Source organism: Pavona decussata, unplaced genomic scaffold (genome assembly GCF_977016875.1).
Source record: "Pavona decussata unplaced genomic scaffold, jaPavDecu1.1 SCAFFOLD_72, whole genome shotgun sequence".
NCBI classification, from domain to species: domain Eukaryota; kingdom Metazoa; phylum Cnidaria; class Anthozoa; order Scleractinia; family Agariciidae; genus Pavona; species Pavona decussata.
Window position 1 is genome coordinate 4,330,019 of NW_028145491.1, and position 18,748 is coordinate 4,348,766.

An 18,748-nucleotide genomic window follows, 5' to 3' on the forward strand; every position below is an offset into this window, starting at 1 on the left:
ACGATTTTTTCAGTCAAATGAATAATCAACATATTACTGATGAAGAATACAATCATGCACAAAATGTTTGGAATACATTTCATTTGAAAACAATGGGAGAATACCATGATTTGTATCTCGAATCTGATGTATTATTGTTGGCTGATGTATTTGAAAATTTCAGGAAAACTTGTCTGGAATATTACAGATTGGATCCTTGTCATTATTTCACATCACCAGGATTGAGTTGGGATGCAATGTTGAAAATGACTGAAGTCAATTTGGAACTTATTACGGATATTGATATGTATCAATTCGTTGAAAAAGGAATGAGAGGCGGAATCAGTTACATTGCCAATAGATACGGTAAAGCAAACAATAAATATATGCAAAATTGGAATCCCAATGAAGAAAGCAAATATCTTATGTATTTGGATGCAAATAATCTCTATGGTTGGGCAATGAGTCAATATCTTCCAACTGGAAATTTCAAATGGTTGAATGAGAAACAAATAAACCAAATCAATTGGTCAAATATCCATGCAGAAAACAAGAAGGGATATCTTTTGGAAGTTGATTTGGAATATCCCAATGAATTGCATGATTTACACAATGATTATCCATGTGGTGCTGAACAGATTAAAGTGACACAAAATATGCTGTCAGATTATTGCCAGAAAATTGCCCAAAAATTTGGAATCAAAAGTGGACAAGTTAGCAAATTGATTCCAACACTGGGAAACAAAACAAAATATGTTTTACATTACAGAAACTTGCAATTATATCGTGAATTGGGGTTAAAATTAACCAAAATCCATAGAGTATTGTCCTTTAATCAAAGTCCATGGCTCAAAAAGTATATTGACTTCAATACTCATCAAAGAACTCAAGCCAAAAATGCATTTGAAAAAAGACTTTTTCAAATTAATGAATAACAGTGTCTTTGGGAAAACAATGGTGAATATCAGGAAAAGAGAAGATATCAGATTAGTAACGACACCAAAACAATTGGCCAAATTAGCTTCAACACCAACATTCATTGGTAGTAAAATATTTAATCCGAATCTGGTTGCAGTTCACAAAATCAACGAATCACTGACATTGAATCGACCCGCATATGTTGGGATGTGTATTCTGGATTTGAGTAAGACTCTCATGTATGACTTTCATTACAATCATGTCAAAAAAAAATATGGAAACAAAGCCAAACTTCTTTTCACTGATACTGATAGTTTGACATATGAAAATTGAAGCTGAAGATGTGTATCAAGATTTTTGGAATAAAAAAGAAATGTTTGATAATTCAGATTATCCATCAAATCATCAATTCTTTGATGCCACAAATAAAGAAAGTCATTGGTAAGTTCAAAGATGAAGCTGCTGGAATCCCCATCACTGAATTTGTTGGATTGAGATCCAAAATGTACTCATACATCAAAGACAATAATAATGGTGGCAAAACGGCTAAAGGAATCAAAAAGAATGTCATCAAAAAAGAAATTCAACATTCTGATTACAAAGATGTTCTTTTCAATGAGAAACAATTGCATCATCAAATGAAAACAATCAGAAGTAATAACCATGAACTTGGAAGCTTTGTCATCAACAAAACATCATTGTCATGTTTCGATGATAAACGATATTTACATCCGAATGGTCTTGATTCATATGGTTACGGACACTTTCGTTTGTAAACAAAATTTGTGACAAAAAACTTGTGCCTCAAACTTTGTGTAAAAAAATTGGTTTTCGATTTTCATTTTTCATATATTTTCGACTATTTTTTCATCAATTTTCGAATGTTTTGTTGGGTGTATGCCCCATAAAACAAATAACAAGAATGGTACGATGGGTGCCAGAACCGTATCAATTCCCATCAAAGATGATTCCATGCAGGTGGATTCATCTCTGTGTCAAAGCCTGCATTGCTATGATTATTGCTTCTTTTGCAACTATCACAAAGAATCATCTAATAAAACATCAAATATGCCACAATGCTGTGAAAATCAAAACATTCGAGATATCTCTGGTCAATTGACTTGTGTGAATTGTGGGCGAGTTGTTGGTGAAGATTTCAAAACAGAATACATCAATTTTCATGCCAATTTGTTCGAAATATACAAGAAAACAGTGTAAAATAGAAAATACCATTTGTCGCATACATTAGATAAAATAATTTTGCAATGCAAAGTACCCATTAGTTGCTCAAATAGTTTCAAAATTCATAAAATATTCGTCGAAATCAACAAAATCTTGCAACAAATCAATGGTAAAAGAAAGAGAATAATCAGTTTGAAATATCTTTTGCATAGAATATTGCAATTGATGAAAATTGATTCTTCCCAAATTGAGTTGACAAAATCCAAAAAAACCATGAAATTATACAATGTTTATTGGGATAAAATTATGAGTCTTATTGGCCGAAAATCATGCACATTATTAATCATACATAAGTGAATATCTGATATTTTTTATCATATTTGTCACCCCATTTATCGACAATCGGCGAATTATCCAAAATGAAATCATCATTTTGAGTAAGCTTGTTTGTCAAATCATCTCTATCAAAATGTCCATTTCTCATTATTTCTTTTATTTCATTTAATAAATGTCCGTAAGTTTGAAAAGCATATTGACATTGATACAACCTTATTTCAATATTTTTATGCTTCATATAAGCTTGAATTACGACAGAAACTGATGATATTGCCAATAATGAAGCTCCACTGGTTGCAATTGATGATGCAATACCACCAGTTGCAAACACAATGGATGAAATATTCCCTGCGAATTCCCATTTTTTTAATCTTTTGTATGCACTTTTGTACATCCACATCTTTTTGTGATATGACATGTAATAAGCTTTCAATTCATCAATTTCTTCTTTTGATAATCGATTTGAAATATGATTGAAATCAATTATTAATTTCTTTTTTTGTTTTTGCATATATTATATGATTATCTTATTTTTGATGCAATAATAGAGTCCAGTTATTTGACCCAAAAACATGCATTTTTTCATCCAATTGACTGTTTTTTTCTCATTAATGGTGTACATGTATCCTTTATCACGATGATATCTGTTGTAAAATTGACCATAAGCATCATGCAATATTCCATGAGACCTGATATATGGATGCCAACCAAATAATTTATGGAGAATAGCTGTTAAACATCCATCTCCAGGTCCAATTAATCCGATTCCATCATGAATTAACTCTTTGTAAACTTCATCAGGTAAACCTGTGTTGTAATGTTTTTTATGCAAATATGTGAATATTACGATACTTTTTATCTTGCATTCCTGTCTGGGCAATATTGGAAGACTCAATTTACGGTGAAAATCTATCATCGATGTTCGAATGTGTTCTTGCAATTCTGACAATTCTTTCATTATACAATTTGATTACAATATTTTTATTCATCATTATTGTCAGGTAATTGTATCCTAATATATTCAACAAAATACTTCATTGTCCAATCAGATGGATGATTGTTGAAGTAGCAATAATAGTTTTCAAATGACACATCAAAGAAGAATTCCAATTGATCAAATGATGATGACACCAAATCGGATTTGGAATGATGATATCTGTCATTTCTCCTGATATATGTGTTTATCACAACAATCTCTTGCAATGTATTGATTCCTTTAATGTCATCTTTACTCAATAATTTTATCCATGTGTAATTTGTTTTTGGTATTGTACCACTTTTTCTTCCTATTCTCATTGCAACTTGGTTGTTCAAATATTTATCAACACCTTGAACCAACTCAGCTTTGAAATTAGTTAACCAAGTATTTATTCTTTTATCAACTGCTGCCATTATTGCATCCATTGGGTCATCTTCAGATGGTTTTGATGCTTCTTGTTTCAATTTATTTGCAAAGAGTGTGATTGCTGTGTCTATTTTTTCATCCACTTTTGGCATTATTGTTTTTTTTATTGATGAATCCAACAACCCTTTGACATCATTATCCAAATGCACCATGGATTGTTGGATTTTGGTTCCAATATATGGTTTGATGATGTCTTCATTGTTGTTTATTAATTGTTGGAGTGAAATTGCATGATTTGAATTAACTCCATCTTTTATCACCAAATGTCTGTTTTCTGTATCCAGATGACCATCATCATTCAGATGTATTGGTTCTCTGTATTTGAATTCATCTGGTAAGTTGTCATAAGTTACTGTGAATTCTATTTTATCTCCATTTTCATCAAAAATATGGTTTCCATTTTCATCTTCAATATATGGCATTATATTAATAATTTAGATAACTAAAGTTGACAAATAAATTTCAAACGATCCTTCAACTCGACCGATTTGAGGATTTATTGGGTCAGTTTGTTTGTGAAACATAATTGCAGCTACACTTTTTTCTTTCAAGTTCAATGATATAACATTTCGTCCAACTTTAACATCCAAAGCATGATAATTACTTGCCCCTGTATTTGTTTGAACAAGTAATCTGGTTCCATTCATTCCTTTTGTTGCATAAACTATTATTTTTTTGATAATTAAAAAATCATCTGGTTGTATTTTCAAAATATTTGGACCCAAGTAAAAAAGTTCATTTCTTAGGTTTCCATAAAATATTGAAATTGTATTCATTGATTTGAAATATTTATTGAAATAATTAGAATGTAATACTTTTAATTCAAAAGTTCCAGTCACAGCAGTTCCTGCTCCAATGCTATCCATGATTGATATTGAACTAATACTGACAAATTTGGTTGATTTTGGCAAATCAAATGTATTGCTTCCACTTATTATGTTTCCTATTCTATGATAGGTGTCATTGTTGGTTGTTTCACCTTGTTTTTTCCCATTTATCAAAATTTGTGCATTTGCAACTTGTTGATTGCTTTGGAAAACAACGGAGTATAGATTGAAAAAGTTATTTCCATCAGCAGCTATTTGAAAATTATTGGTTGGATTTGTTCTTTGAAAAACACCACTGGCAATAGTTCCAGTGTATTTCGTTTTGAATAAGTTGGTAAAATAACCCAAATTCATTGCTTCAGAATCATATATCGGATTTATTAAACTAGAAATAATCTTATTATTCATATCCAAATTGACTTGCATCTGCATATCTCCATTTTTATATTCAAACATGACATTGTCCAAGCCGTCATAAACTCCTGGATACACACTATCTGCCCAATCTTTCACCCCATAAACAACCAGATGACATTGTACTGGAGTCACTGTAGCTGTTCCATGCATCGTCAAATAGATGTAATTTGGAGTTTGTTTGCTGTCGTTATTGAATTGAACCAATAGCTTTGCTATAAGCAGTGAAATCACGCTGTACAGCTTTGTGGATGTATGCTTCAGAAGCATCACATGATAATTGAATATTAGTCATTTCTGGTGGGTAGAATTCAAACACAATTGTGTATGTTCCAATAGCAAGAGTATAAATATTGAATCCTATCCTTGATCTGTAATCATTACTTCCACTGTCTTTAATCAATGTGATATCATAAGCTTTTTTATTCTGATGTGGGGATTGATTGAAAGCAGCTATTCCATTCACTGTGATATTATATTCTGAACTGCTTTCATCACTATCTATAAGATATTTGAATTCATTTGTTTTATGGCTGCTTATTAAATGTGATTGAGCCATGTAATCCTTATATTGTTGGGTTAAATTGGCATTGGAATCGTTTATCTCTTTGACAACAAAACCAACATTAGCAGATTTATCTGATTCATTAGCTTTTGGTGTTTTGATATTTTGAATATATTGGTTATTCATATCAAGGTTTCCAGTCATTGCAACACTTCCATCTTTTTTCAAATATACACTCAAATCACTTCCAACAGATGGTATTTTAGCTATTTCTGTATCAACATATGCTTTAGTGGAAGCATCATTATCATCAGTTGGTTGAGCCATATCTTTGATTTTATGATTGTCCATATCGAGGTCACTATTGGAGACTTTTTGCAATATTTAGTATCACAGAAACCTAAATTAACGACATCATATGTATTTTGTATATTGGCTCCAAGATTAGTAATTTGTTGATTACCCATATCCAGATTTCCAGTCATTTCAACAGTGCCATCTTTTTTCAAATATGTAGATAAATCAGGTGATGGTATTTTTTTAATCTCATCATCGACATATTTTTTATTCGCCGCTTGATCGTTATTATCAGGTTTTAAAACATTAATATCAAAAAATGTTTTCCGTCCAGTAATATGTTGTTCTGTTGATGTAACCATTATTTCACTTTTAGCTCGTCCACCATGGCCATCAAAGTTTTTCAAATCTGGTATATTAAGATGAATGTTTTCTTAAGACTGATGCTCAGTCAATAATCGAACATCATTGGAGCTGCCAGCACCGTCTGGCGTGTCTTGTAGATAGATACTATTGGTATGAACACTACCAGTATTGCTGTAAATTACTGCTTTATCAGCTTGTACATTACCAGGAGCATTATCCAGCAATTGTATTTGGCTCTTTGTGACAACATCATTGGTATCAGCTCCTTGTTTAACATTAACAAGTTTTTTGTTTTGTATATCATAATTGCCATTTTGGGTCAATTTAAACCCTATTCCTTGAGGCCCAGCGGCTCCTTGAAGAGGAACCGTTCTGAATCCTCCCGTTGTGAAAGAAGACGATGAACTATGTTCGTTGAATATTCCCATTTATATCATTTGATTATATTGTTCCATAAAAATTTCTGTTAATTCTTTTCATGGGCTTATCAACATATAGAAATGAAAATGGCTCGTTTGTTGCTTTAATGTATTTATCCTTGTCGACTCCCAACTCACGAGATATCAGACTTCTTTCATTGCTGCTAGGAAAGTCATAGACACAGAAATGAGAGCAATTGAGTCGAATATCTTTTGGTGTTTTGTAGAACGATTGGCTCAGATAAATAACAGAGCAGTTCTTGTGTCTGCCACGAATGAAATAATCAATCAATGGTTTCTGGTTTTTTTCACAAATAAAGTCATCAAATATTACTATCTTCTGGGCATCTTCATCCTTCAATTCCTCCACTGGAATTATATCATCATTGCTACAAACAAGGACATTATACCCGACACTATTTGATATATCAGTCAATGTTTGAATCATATCCTTGTATTTTTGTTGCTCTAAATTTTTGGCATATAAATGTATTCTATCATAATACAAAAGTGGTTTCATCAGCATATGGTACAATAAATTTGTCTTTCCAGATCCTGAATTACCACATATTAACATCCGAAACGTGTCACTTGGCATGTAACCATACAATCTTTTGAAATTAGTGTTTTTATCATGTCTGTCATAATTTGGGATTTCCATGTATATCAATACATTATATAAGTTGAGAAAAGTTAATATAAGTTAATAATATAATGGATCTACAAAGATTAAAACAACTATCTGAAGCCAAGATTAAGGCTGGAACAATAACCAAACAAGTTAGAGATACATTGAAGGAGTACAAGCATGATAAACAAGATTTACAACAAGGTTTAACAGAAACTTTCAAACCAATTATTAAAGCTCAAGAGGAAACAAAACAAACAATTGATGAAAAACAAGACAAATTGATTGAACAATTGGAGAAAAACCAAAAAGCGTTGACTTCAGGTTTGGAAGACATTGCTATGTTAACTTATCAACCAGAAACAAAACCACAACCACAATTACCAGAATCAAAGTTACCAGTAGATTATCAACCAGCAATGTCAAATTTGGATGCTGGTTTTGATGACGATGAGTTCCAAAAATTGATGCAATACGATCTTGCACCTCCGAGTTCTGTTCTCCAAGCTTCTATGCAAGGAGATATTGACATCAAGGATTATGATGTAAATCTTGGTAAAATGTTGAAAAAACTTGGAACAAAGAAGGGTCCTTTATCAAAGGGCCAAGGAAAGACCAAGAATAAAGACAAAATTGATAAAATAGATGAAGATATAAAATTATTGCAAAAATACAGAGGGCGCATTAAAATAATCCCAGAAGGAATGAAAACCATCAAAAAAAGTTCTGGTTATACTCAACCAAAGAGAAATGCATACAAAATATCATTTTCTGGGAAATATGGTGGACTAATGATTGATATTCCAAAATTAATGGGACAACTCAGACTTGTGGCAACAAAAGATAAACGCAAAGTAATTGACAAAAAGGTTGATTTCGATACAATCGATTTATTGACCAAGAGATTTAATTCAAAGAAGAAATACAGTGATATTGCCAAAATGGTATTTGATGAATTGAACCAACTCAGTGAGATTCCAATCCATAAATCCAGCATAAAATTCAAGAAATTGGGCTCTGGTGTTGTTTATTTCAATGATGCTAATGATTTGATTGACAGAATGGAATTGCTTGGTGGATCCATTTTGGCTGGTAATAATGGAGTCAAAGAGGAATTTTCACAAATAGCCCATAAATTGAATCAACTTGGCTTGATAAACAACGAACAGCTCATTGATTTATTGCAACAATATATAATGTAATGATATATGCAAGAAAGAGCGATACATATTTCATCTGTTAACCGACAAAAAATAGGTCGAAGTCGGCCTGAAGACTTTATTATCAAATTTGATCCACCATTGAAGCTTGACACAACAATGAGTCATGAGCTAGCTGTTGATCGAGTTTCAATGACATACTCGTGGCATAATGTCAATGCAGGATATAACAATAATACAATCAAATACAGCCCAGATAATGGTACAAATTGGAAGACAATCACATTTGTTGATGGAATGTATTCATATGATGATCTTGATGATTATATCACTCAATCAATTATTCAAAATGGAGATAAACCATCCTCCACCAAGGGCATCAATCTATATATTGTGCTTTCATCATATAGAGTTGTCATTGAGCTAGACAACCAATGGAAGCTTGATATTAGAAACTCTAATTTTGGGGCGCTTATTGGATTTGAACCAAAGTTAATTAACCAAACTGGACATGGGACAAAATTGCCAAATATTACCAATGATATTGACGTTTTGAACATTAATTGTGATATAATAACTGATAGCCTCAGTGATGGACGATTCACAAATACACTGATAATGATACCCACTGACAATTTAACAAGGAGTTATCCCTTTACTTTTGAGCCAAAAAGAGCATTATTCAGCCCAGTTTCCAAATCAATTATTTCAGAAATGGGGATAACAGTGACTGACGCTTTGGGTCGGCCAATTGACTTGAATGGCATTGACTGGTTCATGAGCTTGATTCTCAGGTCTAGTTTAATATAAGATATCAATATATGGTACGACAGAGTGAATTTAAACCACGTTTTGACCCAGAATTGGGTCGTTATGTAAGCAAACATATCCATGGTGAAGGAATTATGGATGTTTTCAGATCAGTTGGATCAAAAATTTTCGGAAAAACAGCAAAAGAATTAGCTAAAAAAGGAGCCAAAACTGCAGCTGAAAAAGCAGTCACCAAAACTGGTGAGTTTGCTGGTAATAAAGCAGGTGATAAAATAATTCAATTATTGAGCAAAAAAACAACCTTCCAAAACAAAAGCAGTGACAATGAGCCAACCAAAAATGGAGCAGCCACTGACTGATTTTCAAATAGCTGAGAGAGTCAATCAGATGATATACGGTGGAAAACTCAAAAGAAGGAGAAAATGAAAATAATGTAACATATCTGTATAAATGAAATCATTCAGAAATCCAAAATACATTGAGAGATACGAAGATGTCTTCTTCCAGTTGGAGACACCATTGAATACTGGCAATCCAGGAAATAATAGGTCACAAAAGAAAGATGGTTATCGTTTCGTTGTTGACAACACAGGAGAAGTAACACCATTTGATTGGTATAATGCAAGAATATCAGTTGGTTTTAAAGTCCAAACAATGCAAAATGTGAATATAGCAGCTGAAGACCATAATGGTATTGTTAATGGTTCACACAGTCTTATACATGATTTCGATGTTAGATTGAATGGTAAAATGGTATATGATTGTAATGATGCAAATCATTGTGTAAATATTAAGAATCTATTGGAATATAGTCCAGGATATGCTCAATCGACAGCAACAAATGAGTTTTTCTATCTGGATACAAGTCGACACGCTGAAGAACGATCGACTGAAGATAACTACAATAAAGGATTTGCTGCAAGAAAAGCACTTTTGGGTCTATCAGTGGTTGTCAATACAGAAATACCATTGAATCGATACTCATTCTTTGAAGCATTGATGGATGAGTTATTGCCATCAACAAGATTGGAAATAAATTTGCAGATTGAATCTGATACTATTCTAATATGGCAAGCTGGGGCTGATTGTCGTGTAATTATTACCAGAATGGAGTTGATTGTACCAAGAATAACTTTCAATTCAGAGGGGCAATCACTGTATATGAGTCAGTTTTTGAAGCCACATAAATGGGTTTATTTGCGAGAAAATATTGAGAGAAGTAATTCTTCAACACAAAGAAGTGGCCATTTTCAGATAACAAGTGGGATTTCAAAGCCAAGACATGTGTTTGTTTTCATTATCAATGATGCAAATCTTAATGCACAAACAGCAAATCCGTTTTTGTACAATACATTTAGTGTATCAACAGATCCCAGAACATTGCTGAATTGTCATTTATCTGTGGCTAATGGCAATGAATATCCTGATGTTCATTATACACCAGAAGCTGAACCAAGCCGAGTTTACAGAGATATTCTAAAATATGTGCATGCAAACAATGAGTACAGTCAAGGAACTTTATTGAATGTCAACAATTTCAAAACACTATTTCCATTCTTATATTTCGATTTAACAAAACAAAAAATGGATATCAAAGATGGTACCACAAAGCTGACATTTCATTATGAATTATCTGGTACAACTGCAGCTGCATATTCAGTTTATGCATTGACATTATATGAACAAGACGCTGAACTCATCCAGAAAGATGGAAAACTATTGTTTCGATAAATTGTCCAAAATTTTTAATGTAACGTTAGTTATATAAAAGATATGACAACTTATCATTCACATGGAGTAAAACTATCAATTGGGCAATTGTCATCATTATTCAAAGTTGGCACAAAATTACTACCAATGGCAGCAAAAGCAGTTGGACCATTAGCTACTGGAGCACTTTCTGGGCTTGCAAATGTGGGAGTCAATAAAATATTTGGTAGAGGACAAGTTGGTGGTTTCCTCATTCCTCAAAATAAAATTGATCAATTAATAAAATACAAAGATTGGCTCACTGAAGCACAAAGAAGCAAATTGTCAATGCAATACATACTGGTGGACAGATTGTAATTAAACCAACCAAGACACAATCAGGAGGTTTTTTGGGGACATTATTGGCTTCAATTTGCATTCCAATGGTTTTGAATGCATTAATTGGTAAAGGCTTGCAGGTGGATAGAAGTAGATCCAGAAGATCGGTTCCAGTTTTTGTTCCAAACACAACCAAAAAAGATGGTAGTTTGGTCCTGCCAGTTTATTATAGGCCGCCTCCATTTTTCGGTGCATGGGATCAATATGGTAAAGGAAAAAAAAAAAACCAAAAAAGGAAAAGGTCTGTTGTAAGGCAAAAACAGTCCATTCAAGGGGATTCCATTAATCGGAGACATTCTGTGAAATTCATAAATAAACCACTCAGTAACTTTGAACTCATTGATTGGGTCAAAAAACTCAAAATAAAACACTTCAGAGGCATTTACAGCAGAGATAATCTACCACAAAAGATGAAAAAAGATGAAGTTGGTATCATTAACCTGGATTCACAGATTGGACCAGGTACACATTGGGTTGCGTATCGAAACGGAGACAAATATGCCGAATATTTTGATAGTTTTGGGTTAATTATGCCAAAAGAAATTATGCAATTTATGTCAACAAGTGGCAAACGATTAATGTATTCAGGTGATGAAATTCAAGAAAGAGATTCAGTATTGTGTGGCTATTGGTGTTTGTATTATTTATTTGAGAGACAAAAGGGTACAGGTATATTGAAAACAATCCACAATGCACATTTTGACATGAACAATCAAAGTGTCAATCATAATTTTATAATCCAATATTTTAAAAAATTATCTAATCAATAGTATATGAGAAAATTTTGCGAAGATTGTGAAGAAGAAACTGATCATTTTGGAGATGTTTGTTTAGAATGTTATTATGTAACAGATTCTGAAGATGATTCAAGTGACTACAGTGAGCATGAGTCTGACAGAGAATTCATCAATGATGAAAGTGACTCAGTTTATGAGTCTGAGTCTGATGATAATTAATCTAATATAGTGATATAAAATGGTCAAATCATATTGTGTTAAACAAAAGAAAGAAACTGAATGTATTCAGCCTTCAGGTTACAAGCAAGCCAAAAATGGTCGGCTCATGTTCTTCTGTACATGTGCTGAATGTGGTATAACTAAAACCAAATTTGTTAAAAAACCGGGAAACTAAATAGCCCGTTCGAAGGGGCGGGCATAATGGATACTTTAGCATCAACTGGTACTGATATGTTAATTCAACATGCATTACCATGGTTGGGAAAGAAAGCAGTTGAAATGGGTCGATATTATGGGTCTGAAGCACTTAGAAACCCTAAATTGCAAAAGAAAGCTATTGATTATGCTATCTCTAAAGCAACTCCTTTTGTTCAAAAGACTGGATCAGAGATGTTTGATAAATTATCAACCAAAGTAAGACCAAAAAGAAGGTACAAAACTGACCGAAAAGAACTTGATGGTGGTAATTTGGATACAATTTTGGAACAATTTGGTACACCTGGTAAGGTTGCATCGAAGTCGATGGATGTTGTTGGAATATTAATTCCATCGACAAAGGAAGTCTTTGATAGATACAAATCTGGAGACATTGCCAAAAGTGCATTTAGCACAGATACTGGCATATTGTCGAGTCAATTTTGGTCTGGCAGGGCTGGGAAAAAGACATTAGAAAAATACAAAAATTATCCATGTGATAGTGTGGTAAAGATTGGAAAAAAATATCACAATACACCAAGTTGTTCAAGCTATGATTCAATTGGTTGGCATCCACCAAATTGGGATGAGTATGAAAAGGGAATCAAAGGACGACCCAAAAGTGGTGGTTCAATTGACATACACAAAGCAATTGGCATGTTACCAAAACCGAAAGCTGGTTGGGTACTTCCAGGGCACAAATACACTGGTCCATACAATGATTTGGAAAAACAAGTAAAATATAACCCCAAAACAGGGCAAATATTGGAAATATATGATAAACCAACAGGCAAAACAGATGCAATAGCCATGCAACATGATGTTGATTATTCAGTCTGCAAAGATGACAAAAAATGTAAAAACAAAGCTGATAAAAAGATGGTAAAAGCATTGGATGCTGTTCCATATTCCGAACGACAATGGGGACATTGGTTGGCAAGAAATGCAATAAATACAAAACAGAAACTGGGTCTTGGGGTTCCAAAAAACGTCAAAAGCCGTCGGGTAAAGAGGAAAACTGGCAAGAAAATTAGCTAATGAGCTGCATAAACCCATAAGGCGTAACTTTACTCGGCGGCGTGTTATTGTAAATAATATTGATGAAATATGGGCTGCTGACCTTGTTGAAATGCAACAATTCAGTAAATAGAATAAAGGTAATAGGTATCTTCTCATGGCTATAGATGTTTTCAGTAAATACGGTTGGATTGTCCCATTAAAAGATAAAAAAGGTGAGACTATAACTACAGCATTTCAAAGCATATTCAAAGAGGGTCGAAAACCAAAGTATCTATGGACTGATAAAGGCTCAGAGTTCTACAACAAACATTTCAAAGACTTGCTCAATAAACATAACATTACACTGTATTCGACTAAAAATGAAGAGAAGTCATCAGTGGTGGAAAGATGGAACCGGACGATTAAAAATAAAATGTGGAAACGATTCACTGCCCAAGGCAATACAATGTATCTGGATATTTTGCCTGAAATATTGAATCAGTATAATAACACTAAACACAGTTCAATAAAAATGACACCGACAGAAGCATCTAAGAAAAAGAATGAAGGAACTGTTTACTTCAATCTTTATGGCAATTTAACACAATTCTCATCCCAAACAAAATTTAAAGTTGGTGACAAGGTTAGAATATCAAAGTATAAAAGAAAGCTGTTTGATCGAGGTTATACAGAAAACTGGACAGAAGAGGTCTTCATTATCGATAAAATTCAATACACTACACCAATCACATATAAACTGAAGGATCTAAACGATGAACAGATTAAAGGGAGCTTTTATGAACCAGAATTATTGAAAGCTAAACAGGAGATATTCAGAATCGATAAAGTTATCAGGAGAGATTACAAGAAGAAACAAGCTTTGGTAAAGTGGAAAGGATACAATGATGCCTTTAACTCTTGGATCCCAATCAAGGATTTAGTTGATGTGCAAAATAAATGATATTCTTACCTCAAAAAGCGTCTACAAACATCAGAACGATGAAAGTGGAGAAATAAATGTTCAAATATCCCAAAACATAAACGATAAACATCAAAACACAAACTCTTCACAAAATGGCGACAAAATGGCCGACACGTGTATTAACAAACTAGTGTCCAGTCCCCTTTGGGTTGTGTCATCGTGAACATGCATGAAAGCGCATGCGTGTTAATCCAAATCAAGCAATATTACGCAATATACAGAAAAAAAGCACCACAAGTGTAAAAATTTCAGAACTGAGTGTAATATATAGGTAATCGGGCCATTGTTACATTAGTTCACAAACTCTGGTGAAGCTTTAGGGTGGTGTCAGTTGGCCCCTGACTGAAACCTGTTTGACGGCTTGTGCAGAGGGTGAATTACTTAGTAGTGTGGGATGTCTTCCAGTGGACGGTACCTCCAGGGTGAGCCCGCTCAGGCCCTACTGGTTCACGGCGGGGTGCTCAGAGTTCTTAATCTCGTACCCCGATCTCAGTCGTCGGTTCGGGAATGTCGAAATGTGAGATCTGGTAAAGTTCGATACAACGCCATTTCTGGTTGGTTACCAGAATTAAGAATGCCTCATTCTAATCTGCTCTGTGATTGGCTCTTTCCTTCTGTGTTTGGTTTTCGCTCAGTTCGGGGAAGAAACAAAAACACGGAAAAGTTTTCGCTCCGATTAAGATTGTCATGCGACGTTTTAATACATACATGCCCTTTGTGTGGGGAGAGAACAGTGAGAAATTGTTTTTTCGGAAGACAACAGCGACTTTAGCCGAAAAGAGTTTGCAGTAACGTTCAAACGGCCTTGCCAAATTACACAAGTTTCCAACACGATGGATATAAGCTTGCTTACTTTTGGGGATAAAATGGAGGTAGGTCATATATTTTTTTTTTGGTATTTCTTGACAAAAAATGATTTTTTTTTAAATGATTATTTATTTAGTAAACGCAAATTAATTTCCCCAAAATACTTTACCTTGAGTTCCTGAACACGCGCGCCGCATTTGCTAGCATATTTTCAGTTTTTGTCTTCTGCTAAAAGACTATTTTTCTTCTATAAATTGAACTGGACTTTGAGTCCTTTCAGACCAGTGTGCTTATTCCTTCAAGATCCATACAACATCTCTCATAGGACTTTGGAGAAATTGATAGAGTGTCCACACAATATTATTATTCATCTGCTGGTGAGATCAATATCCCTCCCACCCCTCAGCTAAGAGAGATGAAAAATGTCCGACTTATGACCGCCAAAATAATAGTAATGAAACCCGTACTACAGCAGAGAACACCTTGTCTGAACCGATTAGGGCTCTTTATGTAAGTGTAGTTAGTTTAATTTTATCCCCTCTCTCCCACCTACTGAGTTAAAAAAAATTTGGATCTAAAATATAAAACTAACCTTCCTCTAAAATAAAAGTGGGGTCATTGGTTTACATGTCTGCACCACCTTATGTTTTGCAGGTCTATGCTTGTGACAGGCTTTAGAAAAGAAGTAGTTTTAAAAGGAGGACATGTCTCTTTGGATTTGACATCACTTATAGTTTTTAGAATCTTTTTGCCATTGTTCTTTTCCTCAAGATAGGGGAAATTCTCCATTATTTTATCATTAGTATGGAGTCCTTGAAGTACTAGACACACTTCATTTACTACTTCCATTGTTAATCCTTAGCACATTCTCTGATACAAATAGTTATCACTGGCCTCAGTTTCTCCTTTATTTCTTGTTAACTCTGCCTTTATTTCTTCCACCTGATTTCTAGGGAGAAGCAAGTTCCTAAAGTTCCTATCAGGGATGTGAATATCTTCAAGGGCTAAAACAGCTGGACACAGCTCAACACATAATTAAGAGCAATGACAGTCATTTCGGACAACAGATATCACAACAGCTGCATTTCTCACACAAAAGCCAAAACCAAAGTGGTTATAAGCAAAAATTTTCCCCTGCACAGATTTCTGGGGTATTTACACTAATCTGTCATGATGGGTTGCATTTCTTCAATATTTGCACCAATATGATTGTTGTTAAAGTAAAGTTTTGATGTAGCAGGCTTCCCATCTCTTCCACTTTCTTGGAAAAAACTTTCCATGGTTTGCAGAGGACCAAAATGAATAAATTATTATCCTTCCAACACAATGAGAATCAAACCCCATTCCCAAAGATTGTGGCAAATAATATTCATTGTCAGTCTGTAGAGAATGAGACTGAGCCAAAAGTGCATTTTGAGGAATTTGGGGAGTAAGGTAGAACTGGTGATCCCCAAGCTTTCCACCCAAAAAGGCACCCCCAAATCCACACAGTACTAATGATGAGTAAATAATAGGCTGACAGGCTTAATCTGTGACATTGGTGGTGATAAGTTCATCTGCTATGGGCGAAAATATGTAATCAAACTGGTCAACATTACTTTGTGTTAAGATAGGAGGGCCTTTGTAGTACTCCATAAATCTTTCATATTCAAACTTTGTATGATTGTAGTTTGGTTGTTTTTCTGTTGCTGTTGTTGTCATGACAACAATCTTCGCTGTAGGGAATACTGAGGAAAGTGTTCCTCGTTTGCTGTACTCTGAAGTTGTGCCCCCTGAACAAAGATGCAATTAATTAAGAAAAAACTGTAGTCATTCACTGGGATGTTGTTATTCTTTCCATTAGAATAAGACAATATAATTACCAGAAAATGGATAATGAGAAGGCTGAATAAAAAGGGATTCTCAAGTAACTAAGCCCTTTTTGACGCATGGGGTGGTGGAAGGACGAAGCATAAAAGAAGCTGCGATAATCACCAACAATATGGCTCTGCATTTATTTGCTTTTAACCTTTAAGCCTCAGTGTCAACATACAGTTTCTCCTTACTGGTCTCTACATGTCCATTTTTCATAGTAGCATTATAGGGAGGTTGTTGAAATATCAAGAAATTTCACCACTGGTGATCTCATGACCTCTCCTTGATTGTGTTTTGATAAATATTAGGAGAAATTTTGATACTGATCACTACTGGGGCTTAAAGGTTCAAGGTTCACTGTTCTGATATTTTTTGTGTACTTGTGTGAAAAGTCCTTGAACATAATTTTGTGTTGCTGGTCTTAATATTAAGAAAAGTTAGGACCTGACATGGGTGCAAATATCAATACAAGAAAATTTTTTTTGCTCAAGGAATTGGCATCAACAAGGAATTTTCATCCAAGACAGACACTGTTTTCAAAGTTTCTTTTCCCCACCACTTCTCTGCAGTGGGTTTGTGTCTGACAGTTTGATTAAATGTTGTTTCCTGGCTATGGAAGGCCATGGTTAAGGAATACTTAGGAATTCATGGTTACTGAAGATCAGCTTACTGTGAAAGCTGTTGTTTTGCTGCAGAAATGGGTGACAGTTCATTAGAACAAACAGACATGCACAGGAAAACAAATAGTGGAAATATTTTTTTTATTTGTTTTCTATTTATCTGCCATTTGCTACTTTTATGAGCCCAAAAGACCTTCACACCTTCCTATTATTATTGTTATTATTATTTTTTTTGCTGAAATCAAGGATCCCATCAGAGGTGAGTGTCCAAGCACCAAGATAGCTGCTTTGGACATAAAGAACCTTGTATTATTCTTAGTGTATCATCCTCTATGCATGTACAAATAATGCAATGCTCAGTACAACAATGATTATTTAAGCAGCTCATTGTGCCTTGCAAATCAAATGCAGATAATGACCTTTGTTCTTCATATCAAGAGTCAAATATTATTGGACTTGTGTATTATGTGGTTCTAATTTTCGAGTCTGTGGACTCCTATGTGTAAAATTATAACCTTTATTAACTTGTCATCAAAGAAGCAGTCGAGGGGGCATGTCCCCTAAACTTAACATAAATTTCAGGTGAAAACTTTTCAAGTGTTATGTGATAAAGGTGAATCAAGAACCACTGAAATGGAAAGCTCATCACTACCAAATAAAACTCTAATGGGAAACTCATAGGGACTTGCTCTGTTTGCTCACATGTTGAAAGTAACCAAACATTCTTCAGATCCCAAATCCAGATGTGGTACCTCCATTTCCCAAAAGAAATTCAAACTTCCATTTTTGAGAAAAAAAAACCCCTTTAAAACAGCAAGGGTGTACTCGGTATTTTAATGTTGGACATAATTGGGCGCCTACCATTTACACGGACAGGTCTTTCTGGTTTGCTGGTATATAACCAAGACAGTAGCATGGTGTTAGGGCTAGGGTGGTTCATGGTTCATTTATTTCACACTATTTACACAACATTAACATAGAAAGAAAAGTATTACAACAAATGATTACAAGATAAAAATAAATACAGTAAAAATTATAAA

At 34.0% G+C, this 18,748-nt stretch overlaps 1 protein-coding gene and 1 long non-coding RNA gene across 2 annotated transcripts in view; one reads left to right on the top strand and one right to left on the bottom strand.

Moving 5' to 3' along the window:
• Nucleotides 1-18,748, bottom strand: part of LOC146477062 (uncharacterized) — a 450,556-nt gene that overhangs the window by 319,837 nt on the left and 111,971 nt on the right. The window lies entirely within an intron of this gene.
• Nucleotides 14,891-18,386, top strand: LOC146477072 (uncharacterized). Its single transcript, XR_014865524.1, has 2 exons — nucleotides 14,891-15,299; nucleotides 16,188-18,386. It is a non-coding gene; the product is annotated as an uncharacterized LOC146477072 (long non-coding RNA).